Here is a 10,545-nt window from a genome sequence, read left to right as displayed (position 1 = left end):
GTCAGCACAGAGCCCCATGCAGGGCTCGAACTCACCAACCATGAGATCATGGCCTGGGCTGCTTAAGGGACTGAGCCACCCAGGCGCCCCCTTGTGTATTGAAAACACACACAATGTATTGGCTATTTTCTCTGCACCGCCCCCTTCCCTGTGCTACATTGTTTTTGCTTATTTGCACAAATTCTGGGGTAGGTGCTATTTTATCTCTACTGTGCAGATGAAGAATGTGAAGCCCAGGCAGTTTAAAGCCGAAAGCCACGTGCTGAGACTCTGGAGCCCAGGCTCTGCGTTCCCTGCAGCATCTGTGGCTGAGTCACCTCTGTCTTTCCCGGTGCCTGAAAGGTGCTTTGCCCAGAGCAGACGCTGAGCACCTGTTGACTGGGCTGCCGGGTTGCTTGGGCAGTTCGAAGCCTCCATTTCTGCTAGGTCAGAGCCAGGCTGCCCTCAGGAGAGCACTGCGAAAGCCTTTACCATGTCCCAGGCTCCCAGCAGCCTCTCGGTATAGCTCCTGCCTCATCCTTCATCCTTAACCAAGCGCTGATTACAGCTCAGAACCAGAGAGCAGGAGCTAAAAACATAACCCATTCAGGACATCCCCTGCAGCCTCTGCCTATCCCCTGCCAGTGTTTAAAGTCAGTGCCACCAACACAATCCAATTAGTGGTTCTCAGTTCAAACAGGAAAATGGTGATACAGAGAAACAGCTCTCAGGATGTAGATCAGCCACCAAGGCTGGGAGCCAAATGCATAATAAGTATGTGGGTGTTTAATACAAAACATTTATTTAACCAAGATTTATCTGCTGCCTTCTTTGCAGCAGGCACTCTGCCAAGCCCTGGGGACACAAAAGTGAATGAGGCTCCATCCCAAGGGTAAAGGAACTGAAAGGCTCTTCCCTGGACAATTTATCAGAGAGGAAAACTGGATGTCTGGGGAGATTCATTTCCTCGGTTCTTCCCGTAAGACTCAAGGACAGACAGTGCCAATTGTAAACCCAAAAATCAACCTGCTGTGGAGTGCAGGTTACAGACATTATACCCGGACCCCCTGGAATGGAGGGGAAAAGGGAGTCGCACACTCAAAGGAATCCTTTCCCAGGAGGATGCATTTTGAATTATGTCTCAGCAGGAACCAAAATCGACAAAATCTGTGACATAAAATTTACCCACCCAATCTGTAAATAGAAGTGGGGCAAAAAGGTGTTTTGGAAAGTCTGGCTTTGTAGGATTGGCGAGTTGCAGGCTGATACTGTATTTTAGACCCGGTGAGTGGCAGGGCAGTGAGGCAATCACCCAGGTTTGCCACACCTTTCAAACAAGTCTCTAATTGGAGCCACTGGCTTTCAGGCTCATCATGTACCTCCCAGTTTGTCTATCTCAAAACAAGCTGGTTTGGTTATTTGTCTTTCTCAAGCTCACCTGTGAATTCAAAATACAACTTTGAACGCTTGCAGGCCAGTCAACTGATGGCTAATTTCAGTTAGGAGAAGTGAGTTCTTGGAACTTGCCAAAAAAGCAAAGTGGAACACCTGTCTGATGTTTTGATGTCGCTTAGGGCTCTACTCTTGTTGCCAAACTGGTATCAGAACACACACCCCTCCACACACCGTGAATGCGTTTCCTGGGGAAGCATCTGCTGCGCTTCCCCGGTTGCTCACACATTCCCAAGCTGTTGCAAATCAGTTCTCAGTCATCACAGCCATTTCAGCCGAATTACTAAATGGGGTACAGGAAGTCAGTGCTAAACTCCCACACTTCCTGTGGCTCTGACCCAGGGGTTCTCAGCCTCCAGGACCTTTAAGGGACTCTGATGCATGGACTCGCACCCCAGAATCAGAATCTTTGAGGGTGGCTGCGTGGGTGTTCCCGCAGAGCTCAAGAGTGGCGAATGTGCCACTCACAGATTTGCCACTGTGGCAAATAAGGATTATTTTGAACTAAAGGCACTTGAAAAACAGCAGGTGCAAGAAGGCCACTCTGACCTCTCCTCCCTTTGTCTTCCTGAAGACAGAACAGAAAATTCCCCTGTGAAAGATGTCCTCCAACACCGGGAGGAAAGAAACATTCTTATCACCAGAGATGGGAGTGGAGGCCTGGAGAATTCTGTCCTAACAGACCTTGTCAAAAGAACTTACCTTCCTTTACCCTCCCCATGTATTTTAGTTACTCTTCCACGATTTATCTCTTGTTCCACCTAATGGGAAGGCATTTAGGCGCTGTCATTTCTTTGGGTCTTTATTTCCTTCTCACCTAAAATTTATATGAAATAAATCTGCATGTTTTTCTCCTGTTAATGCCTTCTGTCATTTTAATTCTCAGGCCAGAGACCCTGAGAGGGTGGAGCTAAGGTTTTGTTTCCCCGACACAGCTGATTCCACTGTCTCACTCTGGTTGAGAACTGGTCTCAGTTTTTCCAAGAGCAGTTCCCCTGATGGGAGGGAGGTGGTTTGTATGGTGAAGGGGACTTCCTTTGTCCTTTGTAATCCTCAAAGGCGGTGATTATACCAAACAACCACAAAAAATGAACACCCAGAGTTATTTGGATCAGCTTTTTAAGGTGTTCATCACACAGGCGGACTCCCAAGGTCTACCACCAGTTTCCTTGCTAGTCTGTTGATCCAAACTGTCCATTTCTTGCTCCACTGTGAGGTCTGAGCTCCCAGTCCTTCAGGCCAGAAGCTGTATGAACAGAAAGGTGGGCAGCAACCTTGAGAAGAACAATCCAGACAGGCTCAGACTGGCAACCGGATTGATACCAAGAAGAACTCTGGGACACCCAATACTATACTCACTGGAAAAAAAAAAAAAACTGGAATATGGGAGCCATCGAATTCTATGTAAGACCATGACTATACCTGTCTCCCAATTATTCACACCTATGATATGAAGAAGAGACACACTATCAAGAAGAGGAAGAGGAAGAAGAAGAAAAGAAGAAGAAGAAGAAAAAGAAGAAGAAAAGGAGAAGGAGGAAGAAGAAATAGAAGAGGAAGAGGAAGAAGAAGAAAAGGAGAAGGAGGAAGAGGAGGAAGAAGAAGAAGAGAAAAAGAAGAAAAGGAGAAGGAGGAGGAAGAAGAAGAAGAAATAGAAGAAGAGGAAGAGGAGGAAGGGGAAGGAGAAGATGAAGAAGAAGATGAAGAAGAAGAAGAAGAAGAAGAAGAAGAAGAAGAAGAAGAAGAAGAAGAAGGGGAAGAAGGGGAAGAAGAAGAAGAGACACACTGTCCTTAGGTATCATGGAAGGCTCTAAAGAGAATCCGGTGAGATAGGAAACCACTCAAGCTCCTGCCATGTTTGTTCAGCTCGACAGTCTCTGAATTTCCGTGGACGTTTTTGTCTTCCCGCTTTCTACTTTGTGTTGCCTTGTATTACAGCACCTATAGCCTTTTGAACACGTTCCAAATCTACACTATCAAAGTTTTTTCGCATACATTATCTCACTCAATCTCGGCCTTAGCGCGACAGGATAGGCATTATTACCATTCTATAGGTGAAGAAACCGAGGCTCTGAGAGACTGGTTCAAGTCTGCAATAGACATCCACCTTAAACGTTTTTGTCAGAGTGTGTCTTGTCACGTAAGTAACACGTATTAACCTTAGAAGGCAGGTCAACAACAACAAAATCACTCAACATCTTACCTCCCAGAGGTAACCACTGTTAAGGTTTTGAGGGAATGTCCTTCCAGTCTTTTTTCCATACTGAGAGGCAGTGTGCAGAAGAGCACAGACGCCACAGCCTGCCCGCAGTCTCCGCTCCGTAGCTTTTCAACCTGTTTTAGTTTCTTCACCTGTAAAATGGGGATAATCACAACACCTAACAGTTAGTGTGAGGATTGAACAAATCAACATATTGGAAGTACTCAGAACAATGCCTGAAATCAACAATTTTGAAGTACTTAGAAAGCTTCCAATTACTGATCTTTGTGGGTTTTTTCTCTTCATAAAAATGGTAGTGAATATTTTCTTTTGTTACCTTTTATTTTTCATGTTAAAAAAATTTTTTTAATGTTTATTTATTATTGAGAGACAGAGACAGAGCACGAGCATGGGAGGGGCAGAGAGAGGAGGAGACACAGAATCTGAAGCGGGCCCCAGGCTCTGAGCTGTCGGCACAGAGCCCAATGCAGGGGCTCGAACTCACAAACCGCGAGATCATGACCTGAGCCAAAGTCGGATGCCTAACCAACTGAGCCACCCAGGCACCCCTTATTTTTCATGTTTAAACTCAATACATTGTGATGGGGTGCCTGAGTGTCTCAGTCGGTTAAGCATCCAACTTCAGCTCAGGTCATGATCTTGCAGTCCATGAGTTCGAGCCCTGTGTTGGGCTCTGTGCTGACCGCTTGGAGCCTGGGGCCTGCTTCAGATTCTGTGTCTCCCTCTCTGCTCCTCCCCCACTTGCACTCTCTCCCTCTCTCAAAAATAAATAAACATTAAAAAAAATAAACCCAATATATTGTGAACCTGTTTCTGTGTATGTATACATACCTAGATCATTAACAGTATTTTATATTATGACCGTGTTATGAATGTCACCACCCCCTACTGTCATTTCCAATTTTTTGCTATTATATGCTGATCTGAATGTCCCTGTAGATAAATCTTCATTTTGTTAAATAAATTTCCTTTAAATAAATTGTAGAGGCGAAATTACTACAGTAAATATCCAGGTAAGACTTCTGACTTACCCCCCCCCCCCACCATCAGGACGTTAAAGTCCAGTCTCCAGCTTCTGGCCTTAAGGATACTATACTCCCACCCGGTTATTTATGACTGCTTCTCTGACATCGGATCTGAAAGAGGAGTTGGTGAATTTACATAGAAAAGAAATAGTCAAAAGAATTTTTAAGGTTTTTGATTTATTTAATTTATTTTTTAACGTTTATTCATTTTTGAGAGACAGAGAGAGTGACAGATCGTGAGCAGGGGAGAGGCAGAGAGAGGGAGACACAGAATCCAAAGCAGGCTCCAGGCTCTGAGCTGTCAGCACGGAGCCCGACGCGGGGCTCAAACCCACAAACTGTGAGATCATGACCTGAGCCAAAGTCAGATACTTAACTTACTGAGCCATCCAAGTGCCCCAAAAGTTTTTTTAAAAGACCACAGGTTATGTATTGCCCCCAATTTTAAGAACTATGCGTGTGGGACGTCTTTCTATAGGGGGACTTGATGCCAATAAGATGTACTTATTCATCATAGGTGACAACCTCCATAGCTGTCAGTCCGGCCGTTAATGAGCCACAAACATCTGGACTTTTCCACTGACTCAGGCAGGCCAGTGTTTGTCCTCTAGCTGATTGCAGAGACTGTGAGTCAAGCTGCCACGGCACAAGAGCCCATGTTTTGCCACAACAGAAAAAGGCACCCAGACTGACATAGTTTTAATAGATGATTCAAAGTGTTGAGCCTACTTGACACCAATGGGACGCCTCCCACTCCTGAGAATAGCAGACATCAAGGGAGCCTCCGTTAAACCCACATTAACCCACCCATGGGGAGAAGTAACCTGCCTAAGGACAATCCGATCTCTTGACTCTGGTTCACCCTGGATGAATTTTTATATCATCTCCCTGCCTTTAACTGATATATCGTTATTTCATTTTGTTATAACCGTTACCTTTTAGAATTCAAGAATATTCAAGGATTTTCTTTTGCATTCCCTAAAGGTGCTCCTCATTAGCAGTAAGTATTGACCACTTTACTATGAGCAAGACGCCGCACTGAGCAATTTATGTGCGTTATCTTGTTTGCTTCTCCCTGCAACTCTACTGAGGTCAGTAGCATTTTTATCCCCATTTAACAGATGAGAAAACTGAGGCCTGGAGAAATAGGTTAAGTGATTTGCCCAAAGTCACACACTCAGAACTCAAACCTGGGTGAGTGTGATACCAAAACCTCTGCTTGGAGCCACTCTGCTATGCTGGCACAGTCTTCAGAGCCCGTATTTCTAGGAGGGTCTCCGAATACAGCTTGCTGTAGAACAGGAGGTAGCCACTCTTCTGAGTCCAGGCTATCATCAGCCCAGTAAACTCGCACATATATTCTTAACTCCTTTTGGAAAGAAAGCAAAGAAAAAACAGAGTATTTATATATTCCTCCGTATATGGAGTTGTTTTCAAAGGCATCCTGCCCGTGAGGGGGCATCCTTCCATGAAAGGATACTGCTAAGAGGCAGAAGCTGAAGGAGCTTCTGCAGCAGTGAGGGCCTAAGGAGGAACACTGCCCACCGTAGAGAAATGGCAACCAGGCGACCTCATGAGGAGGAGTTGGTGAAGAGCCCCCCAAAGTGCCCATGATAGAAAGAGGCAGCTTTAGATATCCATCAAGCTAGGAAGCCATAAAGCCACCCGACCAGATTTTCGGTCCAGAAGGAAATTTCTTGCTCTCCTTTACCCTTCTTCCCTGACTGCAATCCCAGAGATGTCAGGGATCTGCCAGTTAGCCAGCTGCAGAAGGCCGAGGAAGGAAGGACAGAGCATTCACCTGTCAATCAAGCTCAGAGTTCTGATTATTCCCTGGGCTGACCAATTTTAATTACTGAATCAAAATTGAATTTAAAATTTTAAATGACCGCTGAATTCTATTACCCAAAAGAAAGAGTGACAATGAAAAGATCAACTAGGGTCGCACACACAGCATCCAATCAGACCTCTGATTGATCAACATTAGACAGCCAATAGGGCCATCAGGAACATACTGGTTGAATGTCAGCCCTCCCTAGCAGTAAGCAAAAAGGTCACCTTGCCATGGAAATGGATGTTTTGCCCATTGGCTGGAGAAGAATTGTCAGCCTTGAGTATATTTAAAGGAAGAATAAGTTTGGGATGCCTGGCTGGCTCAGTCCGTAGAGCATGCAACTCTTGATGTCCAGGTTGTGAGTTTAAGCCCCACACTGCATGTCGAGATCGCTTAAAAAATAAAATCTGGGGCGCCTGGGTGGCGCAGTCGGTTAAGCGTCCGACTTCAGCCAGGTCACGATCTCGCTCTCCGTGAGTTCGAGCCCCGCGTCAGGCTCTGGGCTGATGGCTCGGAGCCTGGAGCCTGTTTCCGATTCTGTGTCTCCCTCTCTCTCTGCCCCTCCCCCGTTCATGCTCTGTCTCTCTCTGTCCCAAAAATAAATAAACGTTGAAAAAAAATTTATAAAAAAATAAAAATAAATAAAATAAATAAATAAAATCTTGGAGAAGGAGGAGGAAGAGGGGTGGGGAGGGAGGAAGGAGGAGGAAAAGAGGAAGGAGGAGGAGGAGGAGGAGAAAAAGAAATTGTTTATGCAACTAGTCACAGACCATTAAATGTATGAACCAAAAACTGATAGAACTGAAGGGAGAAATAGACAGTTCCACAGTAATAGTTTAAGACTTCAACACCACACGCTCAATAATGGATAGAACAACCAGATAGAAAGATGAGTAAAGAAATAGAAGATTTGAACAACATAATAAATGAACTAGAGCTAATAAATATGTAGAGAATACTCTACCCAACAACTATGGCATACACTTTCTTCCCAAATGCACGTGGGACAAACACTTCTCAAATGCACATTCTCCAGGATAGATCATCTTTTAGGTGACAAATTAAATCTCAATAGACTTAACAACCTAGGCATCCTTCAAAGTATCTTCTCGGACCATAGCAGGATGAAGTTAGAAGTTAATTACAGAAGAAAACTGGAAAATTCTCAAAACTATAAAAATTAAACTAAACAATACACTCTTTTTCTTAGCAAATGCAAATTTTATTTCAGCTGTACATAACAGATGTCTTTATTTTTATTTTTTTTAATTTTAATGTTTATTTATTTTTTGAGAGAGAGATGGAGACAGAGAGACAGAGACTGAGCAGGGAAGGAGCAGAGAGAGAGGGAAACACAGAATCGGAAGCAGGCTCCAGGTTCTGAGCTGTCAGCACAGAGCCCGATGCGGGGCTTGAAACCACAAACTGTGAGATCATGACCTGAGCCAAAGTCTGACGCCCAACCGACTAAGCCACCCAGGTGCCCCCAGATGTCTGTTTTTAAATAAAACAAACACTTCATTGCCATATGCAACCACAAACAATAATATGCATACTTTACAATACTGTACAATGCGACATTTAGGTATACATCCAACTGAATCTTCAAACGGCAGTCACCCACTAAAAATGACTCTCCCATTCACAGATAAAAAGCACAATATATAGATTTTTTTCAAGGTCTTATACCATTATATGCATGTTACTGTGTTTTGGCAATTTCATGAAAAACACATAATTAATAGTTTATATACTGGGGCAAGTGTAAATTCAATGGCAACACCATGTAGGTCCCCCACAAAAGGCCCAGAGACGGCTTACACCTCCCTTCTGTTTCAGGGTCTTCACCCTCTCACTACAACACTAACTGTACATGCGGCCATGACAGGTAAACAACACACTCTCAAACAACCAATGGGTCAAAAAATATATCACAAGGGAAATTATAAAATACTAGTTGAGTAAAAATGAAAGTACAACCTACCAAGACTTTGGGGACCCAGTGAAAGCAGTGCTAAGGTGGAAATGTTTAGATATAAACACATTAAAAAACAAGACATATCTCAAACCAACCACCTAACTTTACAACTTAAGGGAATAGAGAAGGACAAACTTAATGCACACCTAGCAGAAGAAAGGAAATTATAATAAAGATTAGAACAGAGATAAGTGAAATAGAGAATTAAAAAAAAGAGAGAAAACCAATGAAACCAAAAGTTGTTTCTTTGAAAGAATCAACAAAATTGACAAACCTTTAACTAGATTGACTACAAAAAACCCTTAAATTACTAAAATCAGGAATGAAAGTGGAGATGTCACTACCAATTTTACAAAAGTAAAAAGATTATAAGAGAGTGCTAGGAACAATTGTACCCCCCAAAATTGTATCACCTAGATGAAATGGAAACATTCCTAGAAACACAAAACCTACCAAGCCTAAATCATGAAGACAGAAAATCGGATTAGACCTGTAACTAGTAAGGTGATTTAATCAGAAGATTGAATCTCCTGAGAAAGAAAAGCCCTCCACCTAATGGCTTCACTGGTAAATTCTACCAATATTCAAGAACCAATATTTAAAAAAAAAAAAAAAAAATTGAAGAAGAGGGAAGAAATCCTAACTCATCCCATAATACCCTGATACCAAATCCAGACAAAGACACTGCAGGAAAGGAGAACTACAGACCAATTTCCCTTATAAACATTACTACAAAAATCCTCAACAAAATACTATCAAACTGAATTCAATAACATAGTGAAGCAATTATACACCATGACCAAGTGGAATTTATTCCTGGAATGTAAGGATGGTTTGACATACAAACATCAATGTAATACACCACATTCACAGAGTGAAGGATAAAACATACGATCATCTCAATTGATGCAGAAAAAACATTTGACAAAATTCAACACTTTTTCATGATAAAAACCCTCAACAAACTAGGAATAGAAACAAACTGCTTTTAACATAATAAAAGCCATATCTGAAAAACCCACAACAAACATCATATTCAATGTGAAAGACTGAAAACTTTCCCTCTAAGAGCAGGAACAAGGCAAAAACACTCTCTTTCACCATTTCTTTTCAACACAGTGCTGGGAGTTCCAAACAGAGGAATTAGGCAAGAAAAATATATAAAAGGCATCTAAATTAGAAAGGAAGAGGTAAAATTATCTCTGCTCACAGATGATGTGATCTTTTCTTTAAAGTTTACTTAGTTACTTTTGAGGGACAGAGAGAGAGAGAGTGAGTAGGGGAGGGGCAGAGAGAGGGAGAGAGAGAATCCCAAGCAGGGCTTGTACCAACACAGGGTACAATCCCATGAACTGTGAGATCATAACCTGAACCAAAATCAAGAGTTGCACACTTAACCAACTGAGCCACCCAGGCACCCCTGATATGATCTTATATATAGAAAACCTTATGGGTTCTACCAAAGACTATTAGAACTAAGAAATAAATTTAGCAAAGTAGCAGGATACGAGGTCAACACTCAAAAATCAATTGCACTTCTATATAGTAACAATGAAAATATGAAAAGAAAATTAAGAAAGCACCTCCATTTATATAGCATCAAAAAGAATGAAATACTTAGTAATTAAGTTAACCAAGGAGGTGAAAGAGTTGTACAATGAAAACTACAAAACATTGCTAGAGGAAATTAAAGAAGACATAACTGAATGAAAGATATCAATACTCATAGATTGAAAGATTTAATGTTGCTAAGATGTCGGTACTGCCCAAGTGATCTACAGATTCAACACAATTGTTATCAAATTCCCAACGATATTTTTTCTCAGAAATGGAAAAATCCATCCTAAAACTTATGTGGAATTTCAAAACAAACAAACAAACAAACCCAAATAGCTAAAACAATCTTTCAAGAAGGACAGAAGAACAAAGTTGGAGGTCTCACACTTCCTGATTTCAAAACTTACAAATCTACAGGAATCAAGACAAAATGATGCCAGCACAGAGATAGATATGCAGGTCAATGGACTAGAATAGACAGCCCAGAAGTAAATCCTTC

Source organism: Felis catus, chromosome C1 (assembly GCF_018350175.1).
Source record: "Felis catus isolate Fca126 chromosome C1, F.catus_Fca126_mat1.0, whole genome shotgun sequence".
NCBI classification, from domain to species: Eukaryota; Metazoa; Chordata; class Mammalia; order Carnivora; family Felidae; genus Felis; species Felis catus.
Note: the sequence above shows the minus strand (reverse complement) of the source record.